The sequence below is a fragment of the Ylistrum balloti genome, unplaced genomic scaffold, assembly GCF_031769215.1.
Source record: "Ylistrum balloti isolate Yb309-2 unplaced genomic scaffold, AGI_CSIRO_Ybal_v1 Utg369808, whole genome shotgun sequence".
In the NCBI taxonomy this organism is placed as follows: Eukaryota; Metazoa; Mollusca; class Bivalvia; order Pectinida; family Pectinidae; genus Ylistrum; species Ylistrum balloti.
The window spans coordinates 1,185,815-1,202,625 of record NW_026781982.1 but is presented as its reverse complement, the minus strand read 5'-3'; the positions used below and the strand labels follow the sequence as shown (position 1 = coordinate 1,202,625).

The 16,811-nt window shown below is 37.7% G+C and overlaps 1 pseudogene; it reads right to left on the bottom strand.

The window, feature by feature from the left end:
- Positions 1 to 280: 280 nt before the first annotated feature.
- LOC132544778 (heat shock 70 kDa protein 12B-like) lies at positions 281 to 15,510 on the bottom strand (annotated as a pseudogene).
- Between the last annotated feature and the right edge of the window lie 1,301 nt (positions 15,511 to 16,811).

Genomic DNA, 16,811 nt, shown 5'->3' with positions numbered 1-16,811 from the left:
TGTTCAAAATGCAATTTTCTTGGGTCTTCCACTATTTCTTTGCTAGGGATTCACAAATGATTGTCCAAAACCACCAGATTTCGATATGAGTCCTTGAGTGTCCGCAATATTTCAAGGCAAAAACAAATCAATTCCTTTTTGACAAGATAGTCCGTTGAAGTCTCGCTATAATTAACGAGAGAACCTGCCAATGTTTCTAAAACATTTTACCGCCGAAATATCTAAATACACGTCATTGTTTTCGATAAGCAAATAGAACAGTTGATGTAGTATATGTACACTACAGAAAGTCAAATGCTGCGCTTAATTGTTTTTCAGACTTTTTGCCAGTAGCTTCGACCTCGAGCTCTGTGTGGCCACACCTTATTTGTACCTTCGCTGTCCTTTCCTCAGTGTCTTTCATGGTGATTACCAGTTGACCAATCTTCGTACATCCGGATTCTGTGACGTATATTGGTTTCCTCTTTGTAGAAGCATACACCAATAACGTTAGGTTTTCTTTGTTTGGATCAGTAAGGGTGTAGTAACTACATGCCTGTGACTGCCCGGTGGCCATGCTACAAGGGTCTCCAATACGGACATGTATATCAAACAAATCATTTTCCATTTGGAGACCAAAAGTGAATCTGTTCACTCGAGACTCGATAACGCTCTGGTCATGGCCATAGATAACAGCTCCCAGCAAAACAGCTTTTCCTGGGAAATCTGGTACAATTACTTGGAGTCTTGAAAAGTTTGTTTTGATTGCATCCTGAAGTATAAGAGACTCCGCGAAACCTCCGGCCATCAATATGCTATCTACATCTCTAAACAGCGTCTTCACGTGGGCCACAATTTTACTGACCGATTCTTTGAACAAACCTTTTGCTAGATCTGCGCTAACTTAAAGATCATATCCGTCGATGTTCAAGCTTCTTGTGAATTGTGGTTTCGACTTGATGATTGTGCTTATATCCACACCGTTCACATCTCTGCATGCTTTGTTCATTGACTCTGGTATTGTTATTGTGAATGATTCATCATTTGGTTTGATAGTGCGCTTTTTTACTTCAAAATCACGAAAAAGTGCGATTTTGTCTGCCATATTGTTTTTCAAAAATGAATGAAACGCAATATCACCTATCATTTCCGATAAAAGATTCTGGAAGGCGTGGTCCACCATTACATCTCCCCAGTCTCCACCACTGGCCCTGTGAATTTCCTTTAGTGAGCCATCGTTTTGAACCTCGCGTTCAGTGATATCTATCGACATACCTAGAAAAGAAAAAAATGTATTCAAATGTCATGGTATACATGCTTACATGCTATATTTAAATGCCTTTCCCTCATTCCTATGCACAACCAGGGAGCGCTTTTATAATCAGTGATATAAACGTATAAGCAAACTATCCTACTTTAAACCTTTTGGTAGTTTACATTTATTCTTATTTTCTATGTTTCTTCATCGCTCAAATTATCGACCATACATTTTACTCTTTTTAAAAGTGAGTAGCTTGATTTTTGTTTATATAATGACGTCAGTAGTATTGGCACTTCTATAGGATATGTATACACAGGAAAAACTGCGACAACGAAACCAACTAGTGTTGATAAACGTGATGATTTCAATTTCCCTACTGTTATTTTTTCATTTCTGGATAGCGACATTTCCGCATCCTCAACCTATGTTGTTAACATGTCGCTCATATCAGAGGGTTTCAAAAGATGCAGGTTGTTGAAAATGATTGGGAAGTTTTACGGTCGTGATGGTAAATTAGAGGAATATTTTTTGTTTTTGTATGAATTGGTTCTCATTTGAGAACGTAACATCACTTACTCGAACTGACTATGATTAATATCGCGAGTGTTGTCGACGAAGCAGAAGATTCTTACTCTTCTGGAACCCCTGGTCATATTATTTTCTTTTTAAGTAGTATAATTGCAGATCTTTCATTTGTTCATAGTTTGCCCTAGTTTTAATCAATTTGTGCCTGGATCATGATTTTGTTGACTTGCTGGTATGGCATCGTTAATTTTATTCATTATTTGATTTTACTGTACCCGAGTATAAATTTGTATTGAAAAGTGAAATTCGCCTGTGTATATTTTGTACAGTGTATGAATTTTATTTTTAGCTTTGTGCTATAAATAAAGAATATTTTTCAAAGTAAGAAAAGCAGCTTAGTTTTGCAATAAACAGAATCTTATATTCGTTTCCATTTCATATAATAATTTCAAAGATCGCCATGATTTTCGTACACGTGTTGATAGCATTTCATTCGGTTTGAAGAGCAAAGCAAAACTTATGTATAATCTAATTTCATCACATACCTCCAAGGTCCATTACTAAGTTCTTAGACCCAGCTTGCATGCTAATTTCCCCTGCTTCCTCCCTTGAAAGGTACTTGAAGTATACGGATGCTACCTCTGATTCTAGACCTAGTATCATTTTAGATTCTGGAATACCAGCCTAGAAACAAAACATAGACGATCTGTGAAGTATGCACTGATATAAGTAGACTTCAAGTAAATCGGTCAAAGGAAACATACTTGAGCAGTATTTCTTTTATACCATACTTGACAACAATTTCCATAGGGTCCTCTTTAAGTCGTTATATTAGATTCGTCTAATTATGTCAATCTTACTTCCTCGGCGGCCTTCCGCATGAACTGTTTGGATGCCTCGGACCATGGTTTGAGGATCTATCACGTGAGGGTATGACGCCAACATACGGTCCTTCAGATATTTGATGGAGGCTGCAAACACCTTTTTGGCAGACATGGTGTTATTATGTGCATCTTCTATGCTGAATGAGCGGTTTGAAGACTGTATAAAAACGGAGATTGATTTTATAGGTAGAGAAAACATTGTCAGTATCTTAAAATTTAAGGCGAGGAGAAGGACGGCGCACTTTTGTATTTCTATGCCGAGTCAACACACAGCTTGCGTTTGAAGAAGCTTACCATGTATTGGTCTCAGCCTGCAGTATATCAGAAAGTTCAAGAGTTTGTTGTTAAGATTCTGCTTACCTGACATTGACCCTTGATTATGCCAGGATAAAATAATTTACATATCACTATGGAAACTATGGAAACAATCAGGTAAATATTCATATTACAATAGACAGTTTTTATGACCATAGCGACTACATACCAATTGATCCGAGTACAATGAGCGGTTACGATACTCTATTAAAACAGAGGAGGAGGAGGAAACAACATTTCATAAACAACCAAGTTATAATAATCCGGTCTGACCACACGAGGATGTTATACAAAGTTTTCTTGCCAAAATATACGCAGTTAAACTCCAATACATGTCGTGTGCTCAACGACTGTCGGCCATGTTGCAGAAATTGTATTGAAAATCTCCTACAATTCCACTATTGAAAACACCAGAAAATACTGGCTAATTGTTCCTTGGGTTGCAAGCCACGCACTATCCCCCTCTCCTTGTCACAGAGCCTAAGTGAAACCTCAAGGCCGTCTTACGTGGTACTGTATTTTAAGGATGTGTGAAGGTTTGCTGGCCAAACTGCCGAAAATTTACCATCAGTTCTGCTAATGACTTTTGAAAAGTAAGATTTTAGAAAGTAATTCAAAAGCAAAAAATCATAATCATGCTGTCGGAACATACGTAACAGAAAAAAAATCCACTTTCACACATTATTTTTATATTTTTTTTCTATTTCGAAAGGAATTTCGTCTTTCATTAAAAGGGAATGTAATGCTACGTGGATGATACACGGATGACACTTGGATAATAAAAACATATCTTCAGCTATTCATTTTAGTTATGACGCTTAAACCAACAAAAGCATGAAAATAAAATCGTTTATTTAAAATTTAACTGTTTTTTTTAAATTTATACTTTGATGACGAAATATTCTAGGATATTTATCATTTTCATGATTGAGAAAAGGGAGACCACTGTGTTTTATTTTTTGCAGTTGTCATCCACGTGACATTTTCTCTGTGATAAACATACAAGCTAATTCAGATAGCATGGGTTATTTACAATTACATGTCACGCAATTATGGTACGTTAAGAATAGAATCGCCAAGCATTTATGTATTGATGTTGCTCAAGTCAGTAAATCATAACGATCACAAGGACATCTTGTTTTTAACGGATTCAATTTGCGGACTGTTTGATCGACGTCTCTCAAACTACGCAGAAAAAAGTTGGTAATGTTATATTCCTTGTGAGGGATTCGTTGCAAATTACATGTCTAAAAATAATTTTGTGAATGTAAAGTTACTTTTATTGTTTGGAAAGACCCGTAACTAATGCCAAACAAATCAATACCGAAAGTGACCTGCGGCCATTTTTGTTCACTCCGTAAACATCTATCTATATTGCTACATAGACCGAATTACTGTAATAAGGTAAACAGTCTAATATATTACAATTTGGTATCACTGACATTTAACACAAATTGTAAAAATTTAAAATGACACCTATGCTATGAAATAAAACAGTAATCAATTTTGCAAGTGAGTGTAAGCCACTGGAAATTTAATTCAACAACGATTGCCTATGATTGCAGAAGGCATTTACTATTGCTCGAATTCCGTGAAACATAGAAATGCTGTTTACGGTGACACGGATGTTTTGTCATTATACTAAAAGCATAAAAGCATATGTTGAGGGGCGAGTAAATTACGGGTGGGCGTGAGTCATTGCCACATGGCAGAAAAGGTGAAAAAGGAAAATTGTTACCTTGTTACCATAGAGCTTCATTTTAAACTGGCAGAAGTAATACCATTCTTCTTCTTCCCCATCTTCAGCTAGATTCTCATACTTGTGTTGAGCATCATATCCAAAAGAGTCAAAGTTTCCGTTGACATCAAAGAGAATACAAGAGGGTGTCTTGAATGACATTGGATCCCCTGCTATCCAGTTACTGGTTGTAATGTTCAATGGGTTATCACTGAAAGAAAATGCGAACCTTGAGAATGTGGTACCGAAGTCGATGGCCACTACCAAAAGCATCTGTCCCGGTAACGTCATTCTAATTTTCTGAAATTCAGAACGATTGGGTGTGAAAAAAATATTTGGACAGACAGACGGACGGACGGCTCGACGAACGGACGGACGTACGTCCATCTATACATATACTAAAATTACTGATTAATAATTCAGTTTTATGAAAAAAACTTTCTTCTATTGAGGAAAATCGTAACAAAGCTTGCAATTGTTGGAGATCACCGCATGTAAACAGCTGGGAGACCAACACACTGTAAACAGGTGGGAGAACAACACAGGTAAAACAGGTTGGAGACCAACACAGTCAAAACGGTTTGGGGAACAATACAGGTAAGACAGTTTGAAGAACAACACAGGTAAACCTTAAAACTGGTTGGAGAACAACACGGGTACAACAGGTTGGAGAACATTACAGGTAAAACAGATTGGGGAACATCACAGGTAAGACAGATTGAAGAACAACACCAGTAAAACAGGTTGTAAAACAATACAGTTAAAACTGGTAGGAGAACAACACAGGTAAAACAAGTGAGAGAACAACACGGGTATAACAGGTTGGAAAACAACACATGTAAAACAGGTGGAATAACAACACAGGTAAAACAGGTTGGAGACCAACACAGGTAAAACAGGTTGGAAAACAACACAGGTAAAACAGGTTGGAAAACAACACAGCTACAGAAGGAAGGAGACCAACACAGATAAAACAGGTTGGAAAACAACACAGGTAAAACAGGTGGGAGAACAACACAGGTAAAACAGGTTGGAGACCAACATCGGTAAAACAGGTTGGAAAACAACACAGGTAAAACAGGTTGGAAAACAACACAGGTAAAACAGGTTGGAAAACAACACAGCTACAGAAGGAAGGAGACCAACACAGGTAAAACAGGTGGGAGAACAACACAGGTAAAACAGGTTGGAGACCAACGTCGGTAAAACAGGTTGGAGACCAACATCGGTAAAACAGGTTGGAGAACAACATTGGTAAAAAAGTTTGGAGAACAACACAGGTTTAACAGGTGGGAGAACAACACATGTTTAACAGGTAGGAGAACAACACAGGTAAAACAGGTGGGAGAACAACCCTAGTAAAACAGGTGGGAGAACAACACAGGTTTAACAGAAAGGAGAAAAACACATGTAAAACAGGTGGGAGAACAACACTGGTAAAACAGTTTGGAAATCAACACAGGTAAAACAGGTTGGGGGACATCACGGGTAAAACAGGTAGGAGAACAACACAGGTAAAACGGGTTGGAAAAAAACATAGGTAAAAACAGGTGGGGGAACAACACAGATAAAACAGGTTAGAGAACAACACAGGTAAAACAGGTGGGAAAACAACACAGGTTGAACAGGTGTGAAAACAACACAGGCAAAAAGGACGGAGAACAACACAGGTAAAAATGGTAGGAGAACAACACAGGTAAAAAAGGTGTGAGAACAGCAGAGGTAAAAAAGAACGGATAATGCAGTCGTGGCAGTCAGATTGATGTCCGAGATCATGTATGCAGTAAATGAAATAGATGTTGTCTACATGTGAGAAGTAATCGGGAATGAGGTAACAAGATATCAGAAGGTCAAATGCCATTGACGTCATCAGTTTGTGTGCAGTAAGATAAAGATGTTGATGCTGTAAACGGAGAAGTAATCGGAAATGAGATAGGTAACAAGATATCGGAAGTTCAAATGCTATTGACGTCATCAGTTCGTCAACACAAAGGACCGGGTGTTAACAACAAGTTTTATTATTTGACAGAACTGAAGACCAGTAAAAACCTACATAGTATCCATACAATATTCCTTGAGAAAAGAGCTAAAAAGAATTGCTAATGACTGTCATTATTTTCGTACAGTCGAAAAAGTTGGTCGATTCTGTACCATCACCTACACTACGTACGTCAGTACTAGTACGCTCACAATGGTCATTTGTCTGATGAAGATGACCATGTAGTCATCGTCACACTCTAAACTTCTACTAGTCGTGTCATAAGATGGAGGTGACCATGTAGTCATCATAACACTCTAAACTTCTACTAGTCGTGTCATAAGATGAAGATGACCATGTAGTCATCGTCACACTCTAAACTTCTACTAGTCGTGTCATAAGATGGAGGTGACCATGTAGTCATCGTCACACTCTAAACTTCTACTAGTCGTGTCATAAGATGGAGGTGACCGTGTAGTCATCGTCACACTCTAAACTTCTACTAGTCGTGTCATAAGATGGAGGTGACCATGTAGTCATCGTCACACTCTAAACTTCTACTAGTCGTGTCATAAGATGGAGGTGACCATGTAGTCATCATAACACTCTAAACTTCTACTAGTCGTGTCATAAGATGAAGATGACCATGTAGTCATCGTCACACTCTAAACTTCTACTAGTCGTTCATAAGATGGAGGTGAACCTGTAGTCATCGCAACACTCTAAACTTCTACTAGTCGTTCATAAGATGAAGGTGACCCTGTAGTCATCGTAACACTCTAAACTTCTACTAGTCGTTCATAAGATGAAGGTGACCCTGTAGTCATCGTTACACTCTAAACTTCTACTAGTCGTTCATAAGATGAAGGTGACCGTGTAGTCATCGAAACGTCACACTCTAAACTTCTACTTGTTGTGTTATAAGATGAAGGTGACCGTGTAGTCATCGAAACGTCACACTCTCAACTTCTACTTGTTGTGTTATAAGATGAAGGTGACACTGAAGTCATCGTCACACTCTAATCTTCTACTGGTTGTGTTATAAGATGAAGGTGACCGTGTAGTCATCGTCACACTCTAAACTTCTACTTGTTGTGTTATAAGATAAAGATGACCGTGTAGTCATGGAAACGTCACACTCTAATCTTCTACGTGTCGAGTCATAAGATGAAGGTGACCGTTTAGTCATGGAAAAGTCACATTCAAATCTTCTACTGGTTGTGTTTTTAGATGAAGGTGACCGTGTATTCATCGTCACACTCTAATCTTCTACTGGTTGTGTTATAAGATGAAGATGACCATGTATTCATCGTCACACTCTAAACTTCTACTGCTTGTGTTATAAGATGAAGGTGACCGTGCAGTCATCGAAACGTCATACTCTAAGTTCTACTGGTTGTGTCATAAGATGAAGGTGACCATGCAGTCGTCGAAACGTCACACTCTAATCTTCTACTAGTCGTGTTATAAGATGAAGGTGACTGTGTTGTTATCGAAAACTCAAATTCTAATCTTCTACTGGTTGTGTTATAAGATGAAGGTGACCGTGTAGTCATGGAAACGTCACACTCTTATCTTCTACTGGTTGTGTTTTAAGATGAAGGTGACCGTGTAGCCATCGAAACGTCACACTCTAATCTTCTTCTGGTTGTGTTTTAAGATGAAGGTGACCGTGTAGCCATCGAAACGTCACACTCTAATCTTCTACTGGTTGTGTTATAAGATGAAGGTGACCGTGTAGTCATGGAAACGTCACACTCTTATCTTCTACTGGTTGTGTTTTAAGATGAAGGTGACCGTGTAGCCATCGAAACGTCACACTCTAATCTTCTACTGGTTGTGTTATAAGATGAAGGTGACCGTGTAGTCATGGAAACGTCACACTCTAACCTTCTACTGGTTGTGTTTTAAGATGAAGGTGACCGTGTAGTCATCGAAACGTCACACTCTAATCTTCTAATGGTTGTGTTATAAGATGAAGGTTACCGTGTAGTCACAAAAACGTCAAACTCTTATCTTCTAAGGGTTGTGTTTTAAGATGAAATGACCGTGTAGTCATTGAAACGTCACACTCTAATTTTCTACTGGTTGTGTTATAAGATGAAGGCGACCGTGTAGTCATCGAAACGTCACACTCTAATCTTCTAATAGTCGTGTTATAAGATGAAGGTGACTGTGTAGTATATCGGACACACCTAGTGTAAATATTAAACAAAAATATTACTGGAATAACATAAATCTGGTGACATGTTACTAGTTTGGATTGAATGGTAATTTCACTAGTATTAACTCATTAGTGATCGGAGCTTGCGATACAGGATATCCCACGTCACATAACGGTCTCTATGGGTGTATATACTATACCGGGATATTTTGTTAACCGAGGCACTGTTTTTGCTTGTTTACGACGGAGTGTATTATTTACTGCCTCATGCTATTACTTGTACAGATAAACTACTGACACCACGACTTTTACCGTGTTTGTTTGTAGTTTCAAGAATAGTACATAATGCTTGCGTCGTCATGATAGGAAATTTGTTTAAGAACTGCATTGCTAGCGAAATGTACGTCTCTTGCATTCTATGAGTTTTTTTACCGATTGATTGCGCAATATTACTAAATAAATCGATCTTTCAAATTAGAGATTTACCAACATTATGACAATTGTTTTACTGTCGATAATACGGTACAAATCGAGACCATTGGTCTGTTGTAATTTTTTCCCAATATGTTATTTTGAAAATGTCTTAATAGAAATGTCTTTCCCTCTCTGACTATGGTTCTGTGGAGTGTAAGTGCATTTCTGGGCCACTGAACGTTTAATGCAGTGTATCTGTGCTGTAACCAGAAACCAGAGGTGCAGTCGCATTTCTGAATTGCACAATCTCCAATCCAGGTGATCGAAAAGAGGGAAATGTTTTATATAGCCTGCACAAAATGAAGAAAAGAAATTAAAGTTATGTAGTCCTCAGGGAGTCTAAAAACAAACAAAAAACAAATAAACAAAACGCAGATATTCCGCGGGCAACATCCAGTAGAATATTGTTAATAATTAACAATTCAGAATATATTAATTTGGTACATACCTGTAAAGAGTGCTTCTTTATTCTAGACAGGATCACCTAGTACAAAGTTAGCGAAGGTCTGTTCAATGGAAGCAGTTAATTTACGTTATATAGAATCCTGGGTATTATGTCACAGAAAAAGAGGCAACGCCTATATATTCATGTGTAACCTGGGCTAAACATAGTCATGTCATAAGGTCACCAGTGTGCATATCAAATCATATCATGCATTGTGATAGTAGGAGCGTTTTCATTGGACAATACATTTATGTATACTGAGCCCCAAAAGAAACGCAACTCCGACTTTTGTAAGAAATCAAAAACAGGAACGGGATTTTACTGATTCATTCAATAGTTTGTTAAAATTGCAATTAAACAAAATGAGGCTTGATTTTTAATTTCATAAAATTTACAATTTCCATTGTCTATTTTATGAAGGTACCCCACATGACAGGAAAATCACAAATCAGTCAATAATGCGTGTGTCCGCCTTGGGCGTTGACACAGGCTGTGTAACGTCGTCTCATGGAATTGCTGAGAGTCTGGAAGAATGCCCGGGGCAAATTGTTCCATTCCTGGAGGAGTCTCTGTTCAAGCTGTGCCAACTTTATATTATTGATATTAACAGTAGTATACGAAAGGTCAGTACATAATATTTTCACGTGAAAATGTACTTTTTATGGTGTTCACTATAGTATTCACTTGAAACCTTACAATTCCTTAGTATAGGAGTTACATACATAAGAATACAATGTACAATATATTGCTAGTATAACACATACTATATAGTCAGATAGTAAATGAAAGTTAACCTACATTGTACAAGACGAGACGAAAAAATGACAGACTGGCGGACAGTTAAGTAGACCAGCTGATAGCAATAGCATTTCGGAATATAACAATTTCATTTTTTTCCTATATTAACTGACAACTGCCATGTGTCACTTACATAATTTCAAAGACTCTAACATCTTCTTTAAACCGGAAGCTGACGCTGAGAAAGAACTGTGTCAGCATACATCAAAAGAAAGAACAAGATATCTCTTAGTAATATATAGAGCGCATCAATACACAGGTTTTCATGGTCGTTTACATACACAGCCTCGCGATAATCTACAAAACAGCAGTAAAGCTTACGTCTTTTTGCAAGTACTTTTTATAGTACCATGTAGAGCTACTATAGCGTCATTGGTGCCGTGGCCAGGCTTAAAGTCGAATGGGGCATCAGTGACTGCTCAGACCAATCTAGTAACATAATGTTAAAAACACGTGTAAATAATTTGGACAAACAACCTACAAATGTTATCCCTCTGTAATTATTAGCGTCATTAAGATAACCTTTCTTGAATAATGGAATAATGACATGACACCTTTTGACCAACTGGTTGGAAATTCATCTTAAACAAAAATAGCATGAAATAATTTTGACAGAAACAGAAAAAAACATTTCTTTACATCTTTACACGTTTGACACAATTTGAAACATCGCTAATTTCATCTCGACTAATAGGGTTATGTAATTGGAACATGTAACATCTGTACCCCGATTTGCCCACTTTTAAAAATAACATGACCAGGGATAGGTTGTTAGAGGAATTATAATCTATTTTAGACTAATTTAAATGACTTACCTGTGTTTTTACCTGTATTCACCTATGTTTTAACCTATTTCGGAAGCTGATATCATATGAAAAGGTTGGAATTTAAATGAGAGTTTTAAAAAAATAAGTTAAATATACTTGTATGTTCACCTTTTATTAATACAACACAGAAAAAAATGAAAAAAATATAAACAGAATAATTTTGAATATTGTATCATATCACATGTTTTACATACGTGTCTGGATATACTTAGCTCTCCTGGCCGGATGTCGTGGTGCAACCGTATGTCGTCGTTCGTCCGACATCAACTGTTTCCATTAAACAAAATCATTTCAATGACCAAAGGACCAAATGTTTTGATATTTGGCTGGTATGTTCCTAGGATAAAAGCCAACAAAGTGTGCGAAAAAAATGGCTTATATTCGAGGACACAGGGATCATTTTTTTAAACAATCAAATGAATTCTTCTCATGAAATAAAAGTTCTAGATGTACGACATTTGGTTTGTATGTTCCTAGGATGAAGCTAGACAAAGCGCGCGAAAAGAACTTACCTTGACCAATGTTCAAAGTGGTCAAATTTGTTGAAACCTTTAAACGACATATTCTCATGAATTAAACAGCTTAGACAGCATGCTATTTGGGTGGTATGTATTCCAGGTGAGCACTGCAGGCCCATTGGGCCTCTTGTTCATGTTTGAAATAAATTCAAATTTTGACAATTCTTTTATACATGACATGTCTTAATTATTGAGAAATTATAATGATATGTAGTTTCCTTTTTGAAAACAAAATCTTCATCTTATATGAACTTTTATCATGCGTAACTTAGCAAAGTAATGATATTCCTAGCCAGTTTGACTTAATCATTATAAAACTCCTGATGTAACACAGTCGATATACATACACATACTTTTATTCTCAGCGAGATTTTGTCGGATTGCTACCTACATAATTTCCTTTCAACGCTGCAGCCAGCTTATACCCAATCATGGACAAGTATCCACAATTTTCGTCTCAAGACACGTACGCTCTTCTACTCACTCTGAGACAACTACCCACTTCTACCCACTCCGAGACAACTACCCACTTCTACCCACTCCGAGACAACTACCCACTTCTACCCACTCCGAGACAACTACCCACTTCTACCCACTCCGAGACAAGTACCAACTACTACACACTCCGAGACAACTACCCACTTCTACCCACTCCGAGACAACTACCCACTTCTACCCACTCCGAGACAGCTACCCACTTCTACCCACTCCGAGACAACTACCCACTTCTACCCACTCCGAGACAACTACCTACTCCGAGTGTGTTTCTGATGTATTGTTTATGTGTGTTCCTGTTGTATTGTTTATGTGTGTCCGTGGTGTATTGTTTGTGTCCCTGGTGTATTGTTTATGTGTGTCCCTGGTGTATTGTTTATGTGTGTCCCTGATGTATTGTTTATGTGTGTCCCTGGTGTATTGTTTATGTGTGTCCCTGGTGTATTGTTTATGTGTGTCCCTGATGTATTGTTTGTGTGTTCCTGGTGTATTGTTTATGTGTGTCCCTGGCGTATTGTTTATGTGTTTCCCTGGTGTATTGTTTGTGTGTCCCTGGTGTATTGTTTATGTGTGTCCCTGGTGTATTGTTTATGTGTGTCCCTGGTGTATTGTTTATGTGTGTCCCTGGTATTATGTTTACATGTGTCCCTGGTGTATTGTTTATGTGTGTCCCTGGTGTATTGTTTATGTGCGTCCCTGATGTATTGTTTATGTGTGTCCCTGGTATTATGTTACATGTGTCCCTGGTGTATTGTTTATGTGTGTCCCTGGTGTATTGTTTATGTGTGTCCCTGGTATTATGTTTACATGTGTCCCTGGTGTATTGTTTATGTGTCCCTGGTGTATTGTTTATGTGTGTCCCTGGTATTATGTTACATGTGTCCCTGGTGTATTGTTTATGTGTGTCCCTGGCGTATTGTTTATGTGTGTCCCTGATGTATTGTTTGTGTGTTCCTGGTGTATTGTTTATGTGTGTCCCTGGCGTATTGTTTATGTGTTTCCCTGGTGTATTGTTTGTGTGTCCCTGGTGTATTGTTTATGTGTGTCCCTGGTGTATTGTTTATGTGCGTCCCTGATGTATTGTTTATGTGTGTCCCTGGTATTATGTTTACATGTGTCCCTGGTGTATTGTTTATGTGTCCCTGGTGTATTGTTTATGTGTGTCCCTGGTATTATGTTACATGTGTCCCTGGTGTATTGTTTATGTGTGTCCCTGGTGTATTGTTTATGTGCGTCCCTGATGTATTGTTTATGCGTTCCCAGTGTATCGTTTATGCGTTCCCGGTGTATTGTTTATGTGTTTCCCTGGTTTAATGTTTATGTGTGTCCCTGGTGTATTGTTTATGTGTGTCCCTGGTGTATTGTTTGTGCGTTCCCGGTGTATTGTTTATGTGTGTCCCTGGTGTATTGTTTGTGCGTTCCCGGTGTATTGTTTATTTGTGTCCCTGGTGTATTGTTTGTGCGTTCCCGGTGTATTGTTTATGTGTGTCCCTGGTATTATGTTTACATGTGTCCCTGGTGTATTGTTTATGTGTCCCTGGTGTATTGTTTATGTGTTTCCCTGGTGTAATGTTTATGTGTGTCCCTGGCGTATTGTTTATGTGTGTCCCTGGTGTATTGTTTATGCGTTCCCGGTGTATTGTTTATGTGTTTCCCTGGTGTAATGTTTATGTGTGTCCCTGGCGTATTGTTTATGTGTGTCCCTGGTGTATTGTTTGTGCGTTCCCGGTGTATTGTTTATGTGTGTCCCTGGTGTATTGTTTGTGTGTTCCTGGTGTATTGTTTATGTGTGTCCCTGATGTATTGTTTATGTGTTCCTGGTGTATTGTTTATGTGTGTCCCTGGTGTATTGTTTATGTGTTTCCCTGGTGTAATGTTTATGTGTGTCCCTGATATATTGTTTATGTGTGTCCCTGGTGTATTGTTTATGTGTGTCCCTGGTGTATTGTTTATGTGTGTCCCTGGTGTATTGTTTTTGTGTGTCCCTGGTGTATTGTTTATGTGTGTCCCTGATGTATTGTTTATGTGTTCCCGGTGTATTGTTTATGTGTTTCCCTGGTGTATTGTTTATGTGTTTCCCTGGTGTATTGTTTATGTGTGTTTGTGGTGTACATTCCTACTCCTTCAGCACAACCTCCACATGAACTGATTATTGACATCGGACCAGATAGCTGGGACAATGAAAACCCACAGTATGTCTGATATGTATATGTTTGTCAGCTGGTTTTGCATGACTTTATCATATGCTACTTGTGATACTTTATGCCTGCTGTAAACACCTTGATATCAGGCATGCAGTGACCCTAATCATCTTTTATCTCGAACGAGTAGCTTAATCACTAAAACGCAAATAAAGGTAGGCTTTTGTGAATAGTTTACTTAAAATGGAAATCAGTATCATTTGTGTCGTCGTCATCACAACTTTACAGCTTCCACAATGTCTTCATTATATACTTACAATATATCTGTATACTGCTTTTTTTTAAAAATTCCAATCTCTCTGCATTTTCCTCATCCGACTACTAGGCTTCTAATTCAGACCTTTCGCATCACTGACGTGTTCCAGAATGAAACAGTCGTATGATTCATTTTAATTCAAAGTTAGACTTTAAATTTGAATTAAATGGTGTTTTTCACTTGTGTCTTTTTTACAAACATTTCCCTTATGTCTTTTGGCCATCAACAGTGTAATTGTATTGAAACCTATACATATTTTAGCAGCTTATAACCAAGTAGACAAACAAACCAATCTGACTGAAAAGAATTCATCTTCTTTTATAGATTTGATCACAAACATGTTATCAATTTTGAAAGTAATTAACCAAGCTGGCTTCATTAATACCTTGTTCTAAAACAGCTTCATTTTAAATCGGCGGAAGTAATACCATCCACTGTGTTCCTCGTCTAAAGCGAGATTGGAATACTTGTCTTTAGCCTCAAAACCAAAAGGATGAAAGAGAACACAAGTTGACGTCTTCTGGGATGTCTGACACCGTGATCCTGCTGTCCAGGTGATGAAAGAAATCTGCAGTGGGTCCCTTTTCTATTCATGGAGGAAGGAGTATCCCTTGTATGTCGTACCAAAGACAATGACCCATGATGAAGCCATGCTGATTTTCTGAAATCTAAAACGACTCGATGCGGAATATTCGTTATTTAAAAAACTTTAAAATAGTTTTCATATTTTATTATTTTACAATTTAGGCTTTTCGTTCATGAGAAAAAGCGGTTTAAATGTTTTAAGAAATCTGACCCCTGTCACGTTGAATTTCACTCAAGGTCATATCTTTTCGAAAACTTTGTCGGGCTTCATCCTAGAAACATACCAGCCAAATTCATGCCTCTATACCTTTGAGTACATGAGATGAAGTCATTTAAAAGTTTTAACTTTGATCCCTTTCACATTGAACATAAGTCAATGCCATATATTTTCGCAAAATTTGTAGGGCTCTATCCTAGGAACACATCAGCCAAGTATCAAACCATTTGGTCCTTTAGTTATTGGTTCTTATGTAAGTATAACGAGAGACTTAAATAAAACATGTGATATGATACAATATTCAAAGTAAGAATACAAGTATATTAAACATGATTTTTTAAACTCTCATACAAATTCCAACATTTTCATATAATATCAGCTCCCGACAGTGGAGGTTGTGGTGTCCAGGGCTCGTAAACGTGAATATTGGGTGTACTGTTGGGCTTTGTGCCTAATTCCAAGAATTAATATGTTGTGAGCCTAGATCTGGTACCTGTCGCTATGACATTTTATTAGCTGGGTGCTTATGATGGCTGTATGCCTGTAAATACCCTACAATGAATTTTTGAAATTTGACCCCTAAGGAAAACCGGAAGTTGATATTTTGTGAAAGTTTTGCTTATACCAATCAAACGCAAGTCTCTGCAGAGGGGTTGTTTACCAAATCAAGTAACTGTTTTCCTCTCACAAAGTAAGAAAACGTCAATTAATGATATTTATATGATTGACTCCTGTGACCTTTGAAGTTTGTCAAGGTCATCCACATTAAGAAACCTAATAGGCAATTACTTTAGCATTATGTATGTGAAATCTCGAACGCGTAGACTTTTCCAAACTTGAGAAGAAGGCTCTGGTAATATGGTACCCTAATGCACTTTTGAACATTCTCCTACCGAAAACCGGAAGTTGAGGTTTTACACAAAAATATCCTGTAAGAAGTGCCATTTATTTTCAATTCTGCAAAACATATCCAAAGATGATTTCAAAATGTCACGTCATTATTGAGATATTGACGTTAGAGTAAGAATTTAGTTTTCTCAAAAAGCTGAACATCACGTCAGCATTGAGAGGGCACTATCAAGCCTGTGAACGCTTGAAGCATGTAGAAATGTTGGCTTCGATTTTATTCCAGAAAAAGCAATACTTCAAGT